The 21,838-nt window shown below is 42.7% G+C and overlaps 1 long non-coding RNA gene across 1 annotated transcript; it reads left to right on the forward strand.

The window, feature by feature from the left end:
* Positions 1-5,775: 5,775 nt before the first annotated feature.
* LOC132870430 (uncharacterized) lies at positions 5,776-6,642 on the forward strand. Its single transcript, XR_009651109.1, has 2 exons — positions 5,776-6,307; positions 6,583-6,642. It is a non-coding gene; the product is annotated as an uncharacterized LOC132870430 (long non-coding RNA).
* The last annotated feature ends 15,196 nt before the right edge of the window (positions 6,643-21,838 follow it).

Consider the following 21,838-nt stretch of genomic DNA (forward strand, 5'->3'; position numbering starts at 1 on the left):
ATGTACTGGATACACTGCTTGTCGTGACAGATTTGGGCTGGAAAAGGAAAGTGTAGCCATTGGGAGCAATTTTTTCATGCTGTTTGGGAAATCCATCCGAGGAGAAGTGGAGTCGTCTATCCTTGAATGTTGGGAGGCCTGCAAGTCAGATGTTTGTGTGTCCTTGATGGCAACTTGCAAAGATGATTGTTTAGGCTTTCTAAACCTAGATTGTTTAGGCAGACTAAGTCAGTCTGCGACATCTTATCAACTGTTTTCCTCGGTGCTGGCTGAGAAAAGATTGCAAGTTTGTAGTGGTCTGCTAAGACTTTAGCTCCAATCCAGCTGAGTTCAGTGCTATTTGGCTTGTAAAATTCTTTGCGATTCCAAAAAAGGTTAAAATTGTCTATGAAATTCATACCAAATGAAGAACAAGTTTTTCCAAGCCAGGTGTTAAGACTGAAGAGTCGAGAAAAAGCAAAACTTCCTCTCGCTGGGAGTGGGCCACTGATAAAAGATTGAATTCCAGTCTTATAGAGCTCAGAAAAAAGTTTTCTGAAATCATCTTGGACAAACAGCTGTTCTCTGAAAACATCATTTGCTCCCACATGCACAACGATACGTTTTATAGTTTTATGCTCGGACATGAGTTTCAAAATGCTGTCTTTGGTGTCAGAAATGGATGCATTTGGAAGACAACAAATAATCATCTCATAACCTTTTAATTGTCTTATAGTGGAATCACCAAGAACAAGAGTTGTGGGATCAGGTGGTGTTACAAGCTGCTTTTTGCCTCTTCTCACAGCTCTTCGATCTTGGTGTGATTTCTTTTTACTATGTGTTTGTCCGCTTGACAAATCCTCTTCCACATCCCTGAGGCATTCAAATTTGTTCTGAAGCCTTATAGGCTGTGGATTTTCCATAGGATTGTAGATCCTATTGTAATTTGTAGAACGAGCTGGTGTTGAAGTAATTACTCTTCTGTTTTTGTTTTTTGACTTAGCACCCATCATTTGCCAGTTCTCAGTACTTACAGGTTGAGTTATGAATTCTTCCACTTGGTCTGCAGTGTCCTCAGTCTGTCGGAGCGCAATCTCTGCATTCTCAGCCACTGTTTCAGTACTCCTTTCCTGAGATATCGCTTTTAATTCGTCCGTCTTTGGCAGAGCATTAATCTTTGATTCCAGAATAGAAATCCTCTGTTCTAATTCCATGCATTTTCTGCAGGATTTTTTGCTTCCTGGCATTTAAAAAAAAAAAAAAATAGTGGAAATTAAATTAAAATTAAATTAAAAGCTTATAAAGATAAAAAATAAAAAAATAATAAAATAGTGGAAATTCAATGAGAAAGTAAAGTATAGAAATAAAGATTAAGAAAGCAGGAGCAAAGCAAAGAAGCGTCCTACTCGCTTGAGTAGGAGGAGCAAAACTGGCAAAGTGCTCGGCAATTCTGTAGAAAACAAAACATTCTTGATTGGAAATCTTTGTATACTCTATATTACTCATTATTTTTGCCATATCTGACTTACTGTGTCGAAGTCTGGGGAAACACCTACAAACTTGCCTTGCCTAATGACATATGTAGAATTTCGCGAGTACTGAAATTTGTTTTGTTTGCAGATGACACCAATATTTTTTGTTCCGGGGAGAATTTGCAGCGGACTTTAGAGACAATCACAACTGAAATAAATAAACTAAAACTATGGTTTGACAAAAATAAATTATCATTAAATCTAAGCAAAACAAAGATCATGTTGTTTGGGAGACACAAAATAGATTGTAATGTAGAATTGATAATAGACAATACTAAGAAATGGTACAGGAAATTAAATTTCTTTGTGTGATTTTGGATCATAAAGTCTGCTGGAAACCTCATGTAGGATACGTACGAGCAAAACTGGCAAAGTGCTCGGCAATTCTGTAGAAAACAAAACATTCTTGATTGGAAATCTTTGTATACTCTATATTACTCATTATTTTTGCCATATCTGACTTACTGTGTCGAAGTCTGGGGAAACACCTACAAAACCACTCTGCAGCCGATATGTACAATACAGAAAAGAGCAATAAGGACAATAAACAAAACAGGATACAGAGATCACACAAACCCACTATTCATAAAATCACACATGTTGAAATTTATGGATCTGGTCAAATTCAGAACAGCACAAATAATGTATAAAGCGAGAAATAATCTATTGCCAAAAAATATACAAGGAATGTTTAGTGAGAGAGAGGGGGGATATAATCTAAGGGGAGACCTAAATTTTAAAAAACCAAAGGTTCGAACAAATATGAAAAACATGTGCGTATCGAGCTGTGGGGTGACTTTATGGAACAGACTGGAGACAGAAATAAAACAAAGTGCAAATATAAATCTGTTTAAAAGAAGGTACAAAAAATATTTTTAAACAGGTATATAGAAGAGGAAGTATGTCAATGGAGGATGATGAGGGATAAATAGAATAGAGTTGATTGTTATATTAGAACTAATTTAGTATATGGTATGTATTATTTATGGGGATAGTTTATATATTCATATTTACAGGGATAGGTATGTTGTAGATATTTATTTTTGTAATTATATATTTATATAGATATTTATGAAATGTATATATGGTATATAGTATATATATTTTTTGTAATTATATATTTATATAGATATTTGTGAAGTGTATATATGGAATGTAGTATATTATTTTGTAATTAAATATTTATATAGATATTTAGGAAGTGTGTATATATATATATATATATGGTGTGTAGTATATATCTATTTTTGTAATTATATAGATATTCATGAAGTGTATATATGGTATATATTTTTTTAGGTGTATTAATGAAGTTTGGATTTCGGGGTAGTTAAAAAGGGGTGGGAAATTTAAAAAAGTATTGTACTTCTTCCCACTCCTTTTTCAAACAATGTGCGGTGTATTGTAATGTCTGAGCTCTTTATGTATTTTATTTATAAAAATTTTTTGTCACTTTCTCGTGTTCTTTCTTTTGTATGTACAAATAGTTTTTTTTTTTTATACATGTTCGAAATAAATAAATTCATTCATTCATTCAAACTGCTGCTCCTGCTGCATCACATGGCAGCATAACACATTCAGAGGAAAGTGCTATCTGCCCGCTTCCACAAACGAGTTCACAGGCATCCATGATTGGCTAGTGTCACTGTGACAGGTGAGAGAAAGCAAGCCTCTCGCACCCTCACCTATGGTCACAAGTTGTGGATAGTGAGTGCAAGAAAAAGATTGCAGATACAAGCGTGGAAATGAGCTTTCTCCAAAGGGTATCTGGGCTCACGCTCAGAGACAGGGGAAGGTGGTCAGATATCTGGGAGGTGCTCAAAGTATCACTGCTCCTCTGCATCAAAAAGAGCCAGTTGAGATGGTTTAATGTCTAGGATGCCTCACAGATGCCATAAGATTCCATAAGATTGAGTGAATGAGGAAGAAACGTTAGAAAGTACCAAGCTTCAGCAGAGTTTTTCTGGCTGACTTTGTAAATTGAGTTATTTTCATATTGGATATTTTAAAGGAGACATATTATATGATTACTTTTCAATTATTTTATATTATTATTTGAGATGTTTTTGTAAAGGTTCTTTATGAAAAAAATGCCCTGATTATTTTTTTTTCTCATGCTGTTTCAGCATGATATAAAAACCCTTAGGATAAAACATGCTGATTGGGGGAAAACATGTGAGAATACAATGGCACAATCTTCACAAAGGCAGTTCTGAAGCCATGGGTAGAGATACTGAGATGAGGGGGTGGCATAATTCTTTACATAAGAAGAGGAGCTAAATCTGAATGGCTTGTTGAATCACATGTTTTCTGAAATTTCATTTATGCCTGCTACCTCTCCTGGGGCATAGGCCACCAACAAGCACTCTCCAGCCATATTTGTCCTGAGCTGGTCTCTCCAGCTGTCCCCAGGTGTAGCCCATCATCTTGGCATTTGCCTCTAGGTCATGGCATCACGTGTTCCTCAGCCAGGCTCTGCTCCTTTTCCCTTGGGGGTTCCATGTGAAGGCTTGTTTTGTTATGGTGGTAGCTGGTTTGCGGAGGGTGCGGCCTATCCATCTCTAGCATCTTGTTGTATCTCTTTCCTTGCAGGCTGCTGCCTCATTCGCTGACACAATTCCTTGTTACTGATGGTGTCAGGCCAGCGGATGTGGAGGATTCTTCTCTGACAGTTGTTGACAAAACATCTTTTTGGTGATGTTGATGGTCATCCTGCACATCTCAGCTCCATACAGCAGGACAGACTTAATGTTGGTATTGAAGAGCCTGATCTTGGTGTGAACTGACAAGTCTCTGACATTCCTCAAGAATGGTTGCTGGAGGAAAGCAGCCCTGGCCTTGCCGATTGTGATTTTCACATCAGCATCTGGCCCTCCATGCTTATCAAATATGCTACCAAGGTAGATGAAGCTCTCCACCTCTTTTAGTACTTTGTCTTTTAGCGTTATAGGGGATGTGTTGGTAGCATTGACCTTAAGGACCTTACTCTGCCCTCTGTGAATGTTTAGGCCCAAAGTGGCTGAATTGTCTGCAACAGTGCTGGTCTTTACTCACTCACTCGGGTTTGCTGATGGTGTAATGGCTGGCTGCTTTATGTCCCAGGGCACCCTCATGCCTGTATTACCTTCTGGCGCTCCCCTTTTAGTTATACTGTCACAGTTAGTTTTGTCAGAGTCCCTGCTTGCACTCAGCACAAAATGTATACTGTGCTTACTCATCAGATGACATTTGGGCATACCTAACAACCTGTGTTTTCTCTCCTTCCCTTCCCCCCCACTCTGTCTGTCCCTCTGAGTTACATGTTGATCTTGAGACACCAGTGATGCTGACCTCTTCTGCTCCTTGGACCTGCCTGATCCATCCTGATGTCCCATGTCTAGCTGGAGTCTCATCACGTTGCTCCTGTGGAGGATGGCCCAATATGGACAGTCAAAAGTTGCACTTAGAAGATGGCTCCGAACACTTACAGTAATGCTTTTATGGCTGAGGACTACAGTTAACTTGCTAACTCTAGGACTGCAGTTGTCATGAACAGTTTTGTACTCAAGTTTCTATCAATGAACAGTTTATAACCAACAGAACAGACTTCATGTTAAAACTATAATGAATTTCCTGATTTCACAGTTATACTTTGTGACTCTATAGGACACTGAAGCAAGTTATTTATAATCACATTGTGTTATAACCCAAATAAGGATGGGTTCCCTTTTGAGTCTGGTTCCTCTTGAGGTTTGTTCCTCATGTTGTCTGAGGGAATTTTTCCTTGCCACCATCACCACAGGCTCCTATGTCACCAATGACCCACAGACATTGTCACAAAGCAGCTTTGCAGAAATTTAAAGACTTTAAACATGAACTAATCAAATCCCTAATCTATCCCCAATAAGCAAGCTTTAAATTTCTGTAAAGCTGCCCCGATAGCAGAGGGTCGTTGAAACGACGTAGAGTTTTGGTCAGAATGGTCGGTTTCCGTCGTACGTCAGAAAATCAACGTTGAAACGGCGCCGTGAAACGTCGATTTCTCCGCCGTCTGAGAGGGTCGATTTATCACCGTTGAATCAACGTGGGTAAAGGTTGATCTGTCGACCGTCAGAGAAGGTTGAATATACGACGTTGAACCATCGTCACTTTTGCCGGCCAGTTTTCAACATTGGTAGGATGAGCAACTAATTCTGGCCCGTAGCCAGGGGGGATAGGAGGGTTCGATCCCCCCCCGCGACACCGCGCCCCGGACACACACTCAAGATTACTCAAGATTTATTCATTTGTTCATGTCCGATGAATATACATTGATTCACATTTAAATTTACAATATCAAATCCAGACTAATCAAAAAAAGAAAAGTAGACTAAGTGAGGACGAGTTAGAAAAACGGGTTCATTTCTCCTATGTTTATGTTTACACGTTTTGTTCAGACTGCTTTACACCCCAATCCAGTGGGTGGCGGTAATGCCCACATTAGACCCCTTTCACTGACGTCACCCGAAACCGGAAGTAAACAAACCCTGCGCCACATTGGAAGACCAACAAACTCGTGATTTGGGGGAAATAAAGGCAGCGCGCGGTATGTGAACCCACGAGGCACTTGGTTCATCATAAACCTACAATGGTAAACTTTTGTGCTGTGTTAGGGTTCTAACAAAGCTGATGGGAAAGGTGAAAAGAAGTCTTTCTACAGAATACCAGCTGTGATTGAGACACAAGCAAACCAAGGAGCTTTCTGCCAGGAGACAGAGAGAGGATTTAGCTGCTTTATGCAGAGCGGATCTGAATACTTCAAGTCTATTTTGTTACTGGTAAGTCACTAGGCTAGAGTGTTGTAGAACATTTTTTTAAAATGTTTACTGAATAAAAACATCCTTAATTTTATCAAATATTCTCTACTCTATATTTCATTTCTTTCGTTTTAATTTTCCTCCCTCCATCCCTCTTTGGATTTTAAATATAGTTTTTCCCCATGTCCAAATAATGAGGTAGGGTGGCATTTAGAAACCCATAGCCTACTGCTGACTTTCTTTATCAATGCTGCATCAAATTAATTTTGGTTATGTTTTTCTGTTTCCATGTACAGGTCTGCGCCGCAGGAGGAATAGGCCACGATTATAAATAAATCATAAAATGTTTCTAAGAACTTGTTCAAGTGTGTTCTGTTCCTTATAAATGTTAAAAGTTATACCTCATTAGATAGCTTGACAAACATTAGGAGAGGTGCATTGTTGCATGCATTTTTATATCCTGTTGTACATTAAACAGGACGTAGCCTACGCACATTGATATAAATTAAGTTTCACTTTCATGGTTGAAGTATGCATGTGTGTGTTCATCCTAGGCAAGAGCCCCAATGCTTTATTGTTAGCTAGTTTAATTTAGCCTGTTTTGCTTAATTTGTAGCCTTCCTGTTGTACATAAAACAGGAAGTAAAGTTGGATGAATCATCGCCGAAAATTCAACTATAAATCGACCGAAATACGTAGTTGAATAAAGGGTGAAAGGGGGTCTATTCTCTGTCGACCACCAGCCACTTTTCAACGTCGTTTCAACGGAAACTCGTATGAGCAAAGCGGTGTTGAATCAACGTCGGTGATCGACGGTGATTCGACGGCGTATAGGTCGAAGAACATGCCGATGATTCCACGTCGAATCAACGACCCTCTGCTATCTGGGTGCTTTGTGACTGTTGTTAAAAGCGCTATAAAAATAAACTTGACTTGACTTTTCCTGTATCTACTGTTGGGAGTCAGAGAGAAGGGCCAGGTCATCAGCAAAGTCAAGATCGTCAAGCTGTGTCCAGAGCAACCACTGGATGCTGTTTCACTTCTGTGCTGTGAAAGTTTTCAGCACCCAGTCTACTGTCAGTGGGAACAAGAACAGTGACAGCAAGCATCCCTGCCTCACTCCTGTTCAGACTTGAAAGGCGTTGATCAGCTGATGTCCATGAACCACTGTAATGGAAACTTCTAATAAACACTTCAGAATGCTTAGCAGTTGTCTTTTCAGTTATTTATTATAGTAGCTCATATAAAACAGAGATATAAAATAGGAAAGGAAAAAGAAGAAGAAAAGAAGACACCACTTCTGATGATGCCGAGAGTACTCCGAGTTGAGTTTTAGTGGCTGTTATCTATTATACTCTAAAGGCATTCGCTTACTGGCGTGCTCTGGTATGTGCAGGCGGATGTGTAGTTAGGGAGAACTCAGGCACCCTGCTTATCACCACCAAGGCCACAGAAAGGCGATTACAACATGGGAAAAACATCTCTCAGTACACTAGGCCACTTGAGCTCAACACACAGAAACACAGAGAATAGGAATGTTCATCCACTGAATTTCCCTCACATTTCCCCCCTTTTTATCCTATAGGATAATAATTGCGAAAGAAAGAAATGTACACAATTTCAGTGGTAAGAGTTCCCAGAGAGATTCGACTTAACACGTCATTGAGTGTACAGGGATAATGCTAAGGCTGTTTTGTAAGACATAGATGTCTTAAGTTAATGCTAGCAAGCTATATACACAGATCAGGAAACAATAGAAGAGAAAAGCAACCACAAATGAGCAGTGATAGGAATAACGGCGTTAGAAATAAACGGCGTTACTAACGGCGTTACTTTTTTTAGTAACGAGTAATCTAACTAATTACTTTTTACATCGTTATAACGCCGTTCCCGTTACTTACAATAAAATACTATGCGTTACTTTATTAAAGCTGTTCTCATCTGGCACTCTGCTCGTTCAGCCTCTCTTTCCTCTGCTTTAGTGTGGGGCGGGGAGATGTGAGACAACGGCATAGTAAGCCAATCAGAGTAGATTTGGACAGCATACGAAGGTAGGCTCCGCCTACTGCACTACTGCGCACACTTTCAATCAGAAGACACAGCGATGGCGAGCGGTCAGCCCAGCACTGCGTTTTCACATTGGAAATACAGCCAGGACTTTTCATTACATGAAATAAAAGGCAAAAATGTCTACGTGCAATGCACATTATGTCGAGGAACAAAGCATTTGTCCTCGTCAGTGGCCAGTAATTAGTAACAATTTTAATAACTACAAAAATATATTAAATTTGATAGATGTCATCTCACATTGTCCCACAAAAATATTAATATAGTGTAGATAACGTTATTAATTGGGTCTGTTAAGTGTCAATTTCAGTCATTAAACACATTTAACATTCACTTTTATTATGATTACACTAATTGAATTTGATTTTTTTTTTGGGGGGGGGGGGGGGGAACACAAAATGTAACGGAATAATTACTTTCCCTGGTAATTAGTTACTTTTATGACAAAGTAACTCCGTTATTAACTCAGTTACTTTTTGGGAAAAGTAACTAGTAACTATAACTAATTACTTTTTGAAAGTAGCGTGCCCAACACTGCAAATGAGTGTGTTTTAAGCTAGGGCTAATTTCATATCAGCTGTGCTGACATCGTCAAACGGTGGGTTACGGTCTTTGTGTGGGTTTGGAGGCTAGTCAGGTAAGTCGTCTGGGCCTATTTTCACCATCTGGTAACCAATATTTGTCAGCTGCCTCTGAAACAGACATACAACATTGACAGAAAACAAGGAGCAAACATAGCATCACAATCACAAAGCCCAGGACCGGAATGGTGGATAGAATCAGTGTCTTCCATCCACTAAACCAATGCCACCAGCTGTCTTTGACTCTTCCATGTTCGTCTGCTCGTAATTGTTCAGCAACCTTGCACATCTTGTTCAGTGCCTCAGTGATGTTACCGAGTTAACCCTTGTCCTTCTTGACGTTTGTTGGTGCTCAGAGGGTGGGCACGCCCTATCAGCCCTCGTCCCACCTCACTGGGACTTGGAAGAAACTCGAAACCCTAAGACTTATCTATCGGCTAGACACTGAAATACTCTTCCCTATTGAGGGTGTGTGCATGATTGATGTGATACTCGCACTGTTCCATGCAGTGATGCCTTTCTTCCTCACGAGCTTTAGTCAGCGTCTGGGTCACTTAGGCCTTCTTTTCCTCCTGCTCAGCCAGTTCAGGAACCCTCCTGCAGTGGCTAGCGTGGATCCACGTCACTTTGCCTGTGACCTTCACTGCCGCTGGGGTCGTGAGCAGGACCTGGAATGGGCTATTCCACCGTGGCTTGTTCCACTTGGTTCGTCGGAAGTCCTTCACCACTATCCAATCCCCTGGTTGTAGATCATGCAGAGGTCCCTCAGCGGGCTTGGGAAGTGCTTCTTTTACCTGTTTGTGGATAGATTTCAAAACAGAGGACAGCGTTGCACAGTAATTCAACATTGCATCATCACACAGTGTGGTGTCCGGCAGTGTTCCTTGAGCTGGCCCTATCCCCGTGTTGGGTATTCATCCAAACAGAATTTCAAATGGGCTTAACCCATGTTTAGGCCTAGTTTGCATCCTCATTTGTGTGAGTACTACAGGGAGGACCTTTGTCCATCCTAGCCCTGTTTCTGCACAAGCTTTGCTTAGTTTATTTTTAAGGGACCCATTTTCCCTCTCTACTGCTCCCGCACTGGCAGGATGGTAGGCACAATGTTGTTTCAGGTCAATCCCTAGAAATGCTCCTATTTTCTTTAGGGCTGCATTAACAAACGGTGTTCCATTGTCTCTTGAGATTTTGCTAGGTATACCCCACCTAGGAATTATATCCCTCAGAAGTGCTTTGACTACTGCCTCTGAGTCTTGTTTAGTTATGGGGAATACTTCAACCCATTTTGAAAACATGTCAACTATTACCAGGCAGTACCTTTTCCCTCACTAGGTGTCAGTTTGATGAAGTCCATTTGGAGATGATCAAACAGTTTGTCTGGTATTGGGTGTGCTGCTTGAGTTAGTTTGATACCTTGACCTGCATTATGTTGTACACATATCAAGCATTGCTTGCAAAATTTCACAGCGTAATTTGAAAACCCCTTTGTGAACCATCTCTTTGTTAAACTATGGGTGGTAAAAGAGAGCAACTGGACTTACTTGAAAATTCTTGAAGACGTTTCACCTCTCATCCAAAAGGCTTCTTCAGTTCTGTCTGACTGGTAGGGAGCATCAGGTATTTATCCTCTCATGGATAAAAAGCTCATCTAAGGTGTCATTGAGTCATCCTGTTGGTGTGGGTCACTGGGGGCTGGTTGCGAACGGCCTCAAGAGTCGTTAGGATGATCAATGGATTGCCCGTTAGGGTGATCAATGGAATGCTGATTCTCTCTGTCCAGCTGTTTTCAGTGACTCACAGGAAGACAGAGAGAATCAGCATTCCATTGATCACTCTAACGGGCAATCCATTGATCATCCTAACGACTCTCAAGGCCGTTCACAACCAGCCCTCAGTCACCCACACCAACAGGATGACTCAGTGACACCTTAGATGAGCTTTTCATCCATGAGAGGATAAATACCTGATGCTCCCTACCAGTCAGACAGAACTGAAGAAGCCTTTCGGATGAGAGGTGAAACGTCTTCAAGAGTCTTCAAGCAAGTCCAGTTGTTCTCCTTTTACCACCCACAGTTTACCATGACCTGGATGACTGAGAATCTTCACAGACATCTCTTTGTTACTTCTGCTACCATCCCCCCTTTTGACACATGGGTGAGCCCATGTGCCAATTTTGCATAGAAAGGGAACATGTATTTTGGTAGACAGGGACGGCCCGAGGGAGAAACCTAGACCAAGTTTGCAAAGATACAGCCGGCCTGTTTCCAGACTTGTCTCTCGTCCTGGGTGGCAGTGCTCTGAAGGTCCGCTAGCTGTAAACAGGAGGTAGAAACCTGAGGAAAAGCAAGGTTAGAGGGTGAACTGGAAGCTGAGGCTGCACACTTAGCTGCCGCGTCCGCCCTGTCATTTCCTTGAGACACAAGATCAGTATTGTTAGTATGGGCAGCACACTTGCACACAGCAATGGGTCTAGGGAGTAGAATAGCATCCAACAACTCAGAGACCAGTTTATGATGTGCAATGGGAGATCCTGTGCTAGTGAGAAAATTTCTGTGTTTCCAAATGGTGCCAAAATCGTGCACAATGCCAAATGTGTACCTGCTGTCTGTAAAAATATTGACAGGTTGCCCTGCAGCCAATTGACATGCCTCAATAAGGGCACAGAGCTCTGTGGCCTGCGCTGACAGGTTTGAGGGCAGGCTGAACCATCCACATAGAGGACCATGTCTGGATTTTCCAAAGGGTTGTTCTTTAAGTCTGCCCTGGGGGAACAAAAATCGTTAGTGAGAGCAACAGTCATGTGGCTCTCCATCGTCCTCTGTAGGGAGAAGAGAGGCAGGATTCAGAACAGTACACCGTTTCACAATGATGTTAGGCATATCAAGTATGAAAGTGTTATATTTCAGCCATCTCTGTGCTGACAAATGTGACATCTTTTTCTCCAACAGAAGCAGGGAGACAGCATGTGGGACCAAAAGGGTGAGGTTAGAATACCCCACAATATTTCTGGAGGCAGTTACCGCCTTTTCAGCTGCAGCAACTACATGCAGGCAAACAGGAAGTCCAGCCACCACTGGATCCAGCCTGCTGGAGAAGTAGGCTACAGGTCTCAATCGATCTCCGTGTTTCTGCAAAAGAATAGAGGTCATAAAACCCTTCTTTTCATCTACAGTTTGAACAAATAGTTTATTGGGGTCATGCAATCCCAGAGTGGGTGTGGTCTGCAGAGCGCTCTTTAGGGGCATCAGGTGCATGCGGGACAACTTGCAGATCTTGGACAAACCTCCACTCATCGGGCTGGGAAGGTTTTCTTGCCTTCTTAACTGGGAAAATAGGAGTGTGCACTGGAGAGTCCTGGCAAGGGACAATTACATCTGCCTTCAGCAATGAATCAAAGACCAGTGTTATACCTGCGATTGCTTCTGGTTTGAGTGGGTACTGGGTCTGTCTAGGCCTGAAATCTGATTTGGGGGTGATCACCACTGGTTCAGCATTCTTTATTAGGCCTACATCATGTTTAACCTTCGCCCAAACAGAATTTGAAACTCCCGCCAATTTCTGCTGGAGTTATGCCTGTGGAAACAGAGACAAACAGGCCACTATGGCCGGGGTCCCCAGGATCCCGGTCATCAGTGGCTAATATTACGCTGTGCTTAACATGCACACACATAGCATGACTTTGTTTGTAGACCCCAAGCCTTTGGCAAAACAACACACTAGGGTCCTCTGTTTGGGACCATTCATTGCCATTGACTGCACACTTCTTGACCCACTTCCCCACGTCTTTCCAATGGACGGCTCGTGGCTTTGCTAATGAGACATGAGGTATAGAATTAACGATGTCAAAGAAATCATGGTGGCAGCAGCCGACCTCCGAGTCCTCTGACACAAGGCCGCGTATACAGCAATATGTTTGAGAACACTGCGATGAACATTGATGCAGTTGTTCGGACAACGAGTAAAATGGACCTGCACAGCACAATAATGTTTAGACCAATATGTAGTTTTGAGGGTCAATCTTTCACGTGTGTGGGAGTCTGCAAACCAAGTCTTTTCAAACTCTACATCTTGCCCTTGGTGAACATGTGCTGTGCAATGCAAATCTTCCTCTTTCATATAATCTGTGTCAACTGATGAGGTGTTCAAGTGTGTGAGCTGTACAAGGTGTTTGGGAGTCTGTGCAAGTTGATCTGAGCAGAGCCGCCAGACATACACATGCAGGGGGCTTCCAAATTGGAAGATTGGTTCCTGAACTTTGTTCCAATCTATACCCATCTTGGTCATGAGTAGGCAGCGAAGTTCATGGGCAGTCGGTTGGAATTCTCTGCAAAATATCAACAGCTCATTACCAAATCTCTTCCCTCCTACCTCTCATGTTGGGAAGAGAAGCCATGCTTTCCTTGATATCAGCTGTCATCCAGGGTCTGTGGACTAGAAGCGTCAGCTCCAGCCACTTCCACCATTGGAAGACGAAGGACTTCAAACTAGGTTACAGCCTTGTGGACCCACTGGTGAGCATGTGATCAGGTCCAGGAGGGTGTCTCTTCCGTCGCCATATGCAAGACCGGATCTCATGTGTGACAGAGAAGCGAGGAGAGGTGCTGATGCTGGAGGCGGCTGATAGGCTGGGAGAGATTCCAGAGGTAGTTTTTTTCTTTGTCTCGACTTCTCCCCCTTTCTGTGGGTGAGGCGCTTGTGGGAATGATGCTCCGCCTTGCTGAGGAGGCAGTGTGTGTCGGGGTGGTGGGGCAGGGGTCAGGGTCCATCTGAAATTTCAAACACTGAGAAGAGAGTGAGAGCCCTGCCTGTCGTTTCTCTCTTTTGTACTCTCTCTTAAGTGTTTCTTCTTTCCGTGCAGAAAACGCCCTCCAGTCCCCTAAGAACTTAACATTATCTGCAGACTCTTCTTTTTCCTTCCGTTTCAACTTTTCTTCTAACTGTTCTATCTGCTTGGGACTAAAACTGCCCTTCTCAGGGAATCCTAAGTCCTTTACCCATATGTCAAACTGTGCCAAATAATCCTCGCCATATGAGGTTTTCATAAACTGGATGTTTGGGCTGTCATAGGAACACCCAACTCTTATTATAGCACATGTAGCCTCACACTTACTTGCTTTTTTCTTTTCTTTCCCTAACTTACCGTTTCTGTTGCTCATTGTACACTGTTATATCAATAGGTTATGACAACGATGGCTGAGTTTTTATCAGGATCACAAGAACAACAAGTTGGACTATGTCCAAAAATGCGACACAATAATCCTTTAGGTATGTTCTTATTAGTAAACAATTTATCTGGCATTTGCCTTAAACTAAAGTACAACCCCGATTCCAAAAAAGTTGGGACAAAGTACAAATTGTAAATAAAAATGGAATGCAATAATTTACAAATCTCAAAAATTGATATTGTATTCACAATAGAACATAGACAACATATCAAATGTCAAAAGTGAGACATTTTGAAATTTCATGCCAAATATTGGCTCATTTGAAATTTCATGACAGCAACACATCTCAAAAAAGTTGGGACAGGGGCAATAAGAGGCTGGAAAAGTTAAAGGTACAAAAAAGGAACAGCTGGAGGACCAAATTGCAACTCATTAGGTCAATTGGCAATAGGTCATTAACATGACTGGGTATAAAAAGAGCATCTTGGAGTGGCAGCGGCTCTCAGAAGTAAAGATGGGAAGAGGATCACCAATCCCCCTAATTCTGCACCAACAAATAGTGGAGCAATATCAGAAAGGAGTTCGACAGTGTAAAATTGCAAAGAGTTTGAACATATCATCATCTACAGTGCATAATATCATCAAAAGATTCAGAGAATCTGGAAAAATCTCTGTGCGTAAGGGTCAAGGCCGGAAAACCATAATGGGTGCCCGTGATCTTCGGGCCCTTAGACAGCACTGCATCACATACAGGCACGCTTCTGTATTGGAAATCACAAAATGGGCTCAGGAATATTTCCAAAGAACATTATCTGTGAACACAGTTCACCATGCCATCCGCCGTTGCCAGCTAAAACTATAGTTCAAAGAAGAAGCCGTATCTAAACATGATCCAGAAGCGCAGATGTCTTCTCTGGGCCAAGGCTCATTTAAAATGGACTGTGGCAAAGTGGAAAACTGTTCAGTGGTCAGACGAATCAAAATTTGAAGTTCTTTATGGAAATCAGGGACGCCGTGTCATTCGGACTAAAGAGGAGAAGGACGACCCAAGTTGTTATCAGCACTCAGTTCAGAAGTCTGCATCTCTGATGGTATGGGGTTGCATTAGTGTGTGTGGCATGGGCAGCTTACACATCTGGAAAGACACCATCAATGCTGAAAGGTATATCCAGGTTCTAGAGCAACATATGCTCCCATCCAGACAACGTCTCTTTCAGGGAAGACCTTGCATTTTCCAACATGACAATGCCAAACCACATACTGCATCAATTACAGCATCATGGCTGCGTAGAAGAAGGGTCCGGGTACTGAACTGGCCAGCCTGCAGTCCAGATCTTTCACCCATAGAAAACATTTGGCGCATCATAACTCGGAAGATACGACAAAAAAGACCTAAGACAGTTGAGCAACTAGAATCCTACATTAGACAAGAATGGTTTAACATTCCTGTCCCTAAACTTGAGCAACTTGTCTCCTCAGTCCCCAGACGTTTACAGACTGTTGTAAAGAGAAAAGGGGATGTCTCACAGTGGTAAACATGGCCTTGTCCCAACTTTTTTGAGATGTGTTGTTGTCATGAAATTTAAAATCACCTAATTTTTCTCTTTAAATGATACATTTTCTCAGTTTAAATATTTGATATGTCATCTATGTTCTATTCTGAATAAAATATGGAATTTTGAAACTTCCACATCATTGCATTCCGTTTTTATTTACAATTTGTACTTTGTCCCAACTTTTTTGGAATCGGGGTTGTAGGTATCATTTAGCACAACAACCTCAAAGACAACTCACGCATGTGTACAAAATCTATTTCTCTGTTTCAGAATTTGGAGAAGGACAGTACTCTTAATTCATCAATATTTTGCGTGCACACCGGTGTGTCTTGGCAATTTCGTGATCGAACCTCTCTATCCCGTTCCTACGACGGGCCAGTTGTTCACACAGAACAAAGGGAGCAAGATTCAATTCTTTCCCAGTTACGAATCGCTGAACGCAAGTCCGTTGAGACACGCACCCGTACTTCCCCCTCTCAAGTAGGTGAGCCATTACCCAGTCGTCAGTTAGGCGGATTTCTCTTACACAACCCAATAAACTACTCACGGTTTATTGTCTCAAAATTGTGTTTTATCTGTTTCTGCAAACATATTGATGTTACCACAGCTTAGCAGTCCTCCTGGGCTCGGACAAACTTCTGTCCATCTCTTATATCAGTCTTCCTTGACTGGGACAATCTCTGTCCATCTCTTATATCAGTCTTCATTGACTGGGACAATCTCTGTCCATCTCTTATATCAGTCTTTAAATACTGTTTCCACTAATTTCTTTACACAAGAATGCAAAGTTATCACTTACTGGTTCGGTGAGCCCTGATGGTCTGGTCTCTCATCCGAGTTCTCAGCTCCGCACCGTAGCCTTGGGAGTGTCCCATTGTCCGAGGATCAGACGCGTAGGGCCCACCCAGGGATGCCAAATTGTAATGGAAACTTCTAATAAACACTTCAGAACGCTTCGCAGTTGTCTTTTCAGTTATTTATTATAGTAGATCATATAAAACATCTATAAAATAGGAAAGGAAAAAGAAGAAGAAAAGAAGACACCACTTCTGATGATGCCGAGAGTACGTGCACTCTGAGTTGTGTTTTAGTGGCTGTTATCTATTATACTTTAAAAGCATTCGCTTACTGCTCGCGTCTTCACGTGATTGGCTCAAAATTTTCTATGAAACTTTATTAAAGTGTGCACCTGGCGTGCTCTGGTATGTGCAGGCAGATGTGTAGTTAGGGAGAACTCAGGCACCCTGCTTATCACCACCAAGGCCATAGAAAGGTGATTACAACATGGGAAAAACATCTCTCTCAGTACACTAGGCCACTTGAGCTCAACACACAGAAACACATACCCCTTTTCCACAAATCAGTTCCAGGGCTGGTTCGGGGCCAGTGCTGGTGCTGGTTCACAACTCGTTCAACTTGCGAGCCAGCTGAGAACCAGTTTGCTTTTCCATAGCTCACGGTGCTAAGGGAAGCCACGTCATTACGTCGCTGTATACGTCAGTCACGTCACTACGTTTGTATAAACCTAGGCGTGAATATTGAAGCAAAAACAACACGGAAGAAGCAGCAGCAGCAACAACAACAATAATGGATGACTTCGTGTTTGTACAGCCGCTGCTTCTCATTGCTTAAAAATGGTGATCTTTCGCGGTCTTATCGTTGTTGGTCTTAACAACTCTGCCCCCCGCTGACGTAAGCAGTTCTTTCCTCTGGCCCAGCAGAGAGTTGGTGCTAGCCTGGAACCGGTTTTTCTGGCCCCAGAGCCAGTTCTTTGTCAGTGGAAACAGAAAACCCGGTTCCAAACTAAGCACTGGCCCCAAACCAGCCCTGGAACTGCTTTGGTGGAAAAGGGGCAACAGAGAATAGGAATGTTCATCCACTAAATTTCCCTCACACCACCCTGCAGGTATGAGTTCTTGATGATGCTGATGAGCTTTTCTGTGACCCCACAGTGTCTCGACAGCTTCCATAGTGTCTCTCTGCCCATGCTGTCAAACACTTTCTCATAGTCAATGAAGTTGACACAGGCGCATTCCACTCTAGCAACTGTTCTAGGATGATTCGCAGTGTTGCAATCTAGTCAATGCAAGATCTGTCCTTGCGGAAGCCAGCCTGCTGATCTTGGAGTTGGGGGTCCACGATGTCCTTCATCCCGTTCAGGATGATCCTGTTGAACACTTTCCCTGGGATGGACATTAGGGTAATGCCTCTGTAGCACAGTTGCTGAGGTCACCTTTCTTGAGGAGCTTGAGGAGCTATTTCCACTCTGATGGCACCTGTTCCTCTTCCCACATCATCTTGAAGAGGGGAAGGAGCATCTCAACCATAGTCTCCATGTCAGCCTTAAGGGCCTCAGTTGGAATACTATCAGGTCTAGTTGCCTTGCCATTCTTCAGCTGCTTGATTGCTTTTTGGAGCTCCTCTTTCATGGGCTTGCCGTAGTCAACTGGCAAGTTGCTGTCAGCTGGCTGAATATCTGGTGGGTCTTGAGGGGCTGGTCTATTTAGCAGCTTCTGGAAGTGTTCCATCCATCTGTTCCTTTGTCCTTCCTCTTCAGGAATGGCCCTTCCATCCTTGTCTTTTACAGGCCTCTCTAGTTTGCTGAACTTTTTGGACAGCTGCTTGGTGGTGGTATACAGGTCCTTCATATTCCCATGTTGTGCTGTCTCTTCTGCGAATGTTCCTCCAACTCAATAGCGCCAAAACTGAAGCCATCCTGGTTGGCACTCCTTACCAGATTCAATCATCACCTATACTCAGCATTGACTTCTCTGGCTCCAACATTCCCCTCTCATCTGTAGTCACCAATCTTGGTGTGAAAATGGACCCCCAACTTACCTTTGAATCCCACATAAACCACCTCTGTAAGACCTCCTTCTACCACCTCAGAAATATCTCCAAACTCCGCCCCATTCTTTCCTTCTCAGATGCCGAAAAGCTAGTCCATGCCTTTATCTCTTCCAGACTGGACTACTGCAGTGCACTTCTCATTGGGATCTCTAGCAAGAGTCTGCAGAGGCTGCAATACATCCAAAACTCTGCAGCTAGGATCCTGATGAGAGTGCGCAAATACGAGCACATCACCCCTATCCTCCATTCACTCCATTGGCTTCCTGTCTCTGCCCGCATCCAATACAAAGTTTCCCTCCTCACACACCAATGTATCCATGGACATGCTCCCCCCTACCTCAAAGAACTTCTTCTCCCACATAGCGCACCACGCTCCCTCCGCTCCACTCACTCAAACTCTCTCCAGATCCCTAGAACCAGGCTGAGGACAATGGGAGACAGGGCCTTCTGCACTGTTGCACCTAGGCTGTGGAATGCCCTCCCTGACACCCTGAGGGCACCACAGTCCACTGACTGTTTTAAAAGACATTTAAAGACATTTCTTTTTAATAAAACTTTTAGTCCCACTTTTTAGTAGCTTCTCTTTTTAGTAGTTTCTCTTTTTAGACTCTAATTTCTCTTTTTAACCTGTAGCCCTTTGAGATCTTTGGATGTAAAGGGCAATATAAATAAAATGTATTATTATTCTTCTTCTGTATAGTTCCTCTTGTCAGCCTTGATGCGCTTCTTAATGCTTCTGTTAACATTCACAGATGCCTCCTAGGTGTTGGCTTTCTCTGCTCTTGTGCCTCTATTGTTGAGTGCTGCCTTCTTCACTATCTTCTTCAGAGTCTCTGTTGATATCCACTTATGATATCCTTATGGTTGTGCTTCTTGTGTCCCAGTACTTCCTGGCAAGTTGTTGTCACTGCCTCTTTCACCTCCTTCCACTGCTCATCGATGTTCTCTTCTTCTAATAGCTCTTGTAGAACTTGAAACTTGTGAATGTGAGCCTGTACTCTTCCAGCTTGGTTGCATCTTTTGGTTGCTAGAGGTGCAGCGTTGTCTCCCCTGTCCAGTTCCTTTTCAACTTGAGCTTCAGTCGAGCCACCAGGAGATTGGCTCCTCTCTTGATATGCACACCCTGAAGTGATGCTCTTTGCGATACACATGTGGTCTATCCAGTTCTCACTGGCTGGATCTGGTGATACCCAGGTCACCTTGTGAATTTGTCTGTGAGCAAAAATAGTTCCGCCAATGACAAGGTACATTGGTCTGAGAATCTCTCCCTGTTGTTGTTCATCTCCCCTAGACCCTGCTGCTGCCCCATGACCTCCTCTAAATCCCCTGTTGTCACTGCCAGTCTTGGCATTGAGGTTTCTCATGATGATGGTGAGGTCTCTTACTGTGAAAGTCTCTATGACGGTCTGCAGTCTGCTATAAAGCTGTTCTTTGCTCTCTTTATCACTGTCATTTGTAGGAGCACAACACTGGATGATGTTCATGTTGAGCCTCCTCTTCTTGGTTTTGAAAGAAGCTGTAATGATGCATGGACTCCCACCTGATGAGGGCTCTCTGGGCCATCTTGGACAACATCAAAGCCACTCTCTGCATGTGGGGTGCATTGTCCTCCTCATGGCCATTAGCTCTGACCAGAGCTAATCCACCTTGACTCGCTTATTCCAAGGATGGCAAGTCCTCATCTCTACAACCACCTGCATTGTTTTCCCAGCTTTGTACATGGTCCAAACGTTCCATGTCCTCATGGTGATGGTGGCCTTGGTGGAAAGGATGGTGGTTGGCTGAGTGTCTTCCAGATGTTTCTGGCTTTCACCACCCAGTGTCATAGGTCCTTCAGCTGAAGATCCATCTTCTCCCAGATGTCCATTGAGTCTTATGTTAGCATTTCTGTAGCAATGTATTTTTTTTTTCCACCCAGCCACGTATAAAAAGTTGTTTTCATGCTCTTCCAGGTTTTCTTCTGGTTGTCTGTGTAGAACAATGTCTGCAGCACCAGGTAGATTGAGATGTCACGGAACTCAACAGATGGATAATTTTCCAACTCATAATCAATGAATGACTATTTAAACCTAAGTTGATCAGCAGAGTTGGTGGCGTTACAAATAATTATGAATCCAAAAGACTAAAAATATACACAATCTTAAAAAAACTTAAAAACTCTGTTGATTATCTGTTATCTTCACATTAAGTTAATTAATAGTATACATAACTATTTTCTTTGTATTTAGTTACGGCTACAATAGGATCAAAATTTATTCTACTAATGTCAAATTTAGCTAGTAAATTCAAGCGCAGCCCGCTCTGGCCCCCAATGTGATATAGCCAGGAGAGAGTAAGAAGGAGCCCCCGGTAGACTGCCAGGCCCATACTTATCCCCCTCCCAATCACACCATCAATTAGCCTACGTCACTAGGACTGGAAAGCTCCCCCTGCAGGCCAAAGACAGACACAACACAGAGCCAATAACACTGGCAAACGGAACTGGAAACGTGACGAACCCAGCACAGGCAAGCTGGGGTGTCACACCCTGTTTTATACAATGCATATTAAAATATTTGGGGAGCTCATAAAAATCGCATAAGCTCCTTCTTTGTAGACGGAGGAGGAAATGCATCAATTGCTAGAACTTTGGCTCTTACCGCCCTAACCAGGCCTTGCCCCATCACTTTGCCCAAATAGACCATGGTGGCCTGGGCAAACTCACATTTTGCCAAATTAACTGTCAAATTTGCTGCCACCAAATTCTCAAACAGTGCATGAATGCGAGCGAGGTGCTGTTCCCAGGTGTCTGCATATGATACTGCGCACCCCTCCAACCCCGCAACGACCCTATTCATCAGCCATTGAAAAGTGGAGGGGGCATTGCGTAACCCAAAGCTCATTCTATTATAAGAATAGAGACCAGACGGAGTGATAAAAGCTGAAATCTCTTGAGCCCTAGGTGTGAGTGGTACTTGGTAATAGCCTTTCAATAAATCAAATTTACTAACGAATCGTGCTGCACCGACTTGATCAATACAGTCTTCTATCCAGGGTAAGGGAAAGGAGTCTGGTTTAGTAACTGTGTTGACGTTCCTATAATCTGTGCAGAATCTATAGGTGTTATCCGTTTTTCTAACAAGCAAACATGGTGAAGCCCAGCTGGAATACAATGACTTAGCTTACCCGTTATCCAAAAGATACTGCACACTGGTCTCCAAACACTTGTGTTTGTCCGGAGCAACCCGATAAAACCTTTGCCGGATAGGCCGTGTGTCTCCCACGTCTATATCATGTTTGATTAGACTGGTACAAGTCGGTGTGTCTGAAAATAAAGGTGAAAATTCAAAAATT

Source organism: Neoarius graeffei, chromosome 22 (assembly GCF_027579695.1).
Source record: "Neoarius graeffei isolate fNeoGra1 chromosome 22, fNeoGra1.pri, whole genome shotgun sequence".
Classification (NCBI taxonomy): domain Eukaryota; kingdom Metazoa; phylum Chordata; class Actinopteri; order Siluriformes; family Ariidae; genus Neoarius; species Neoarius graeffei.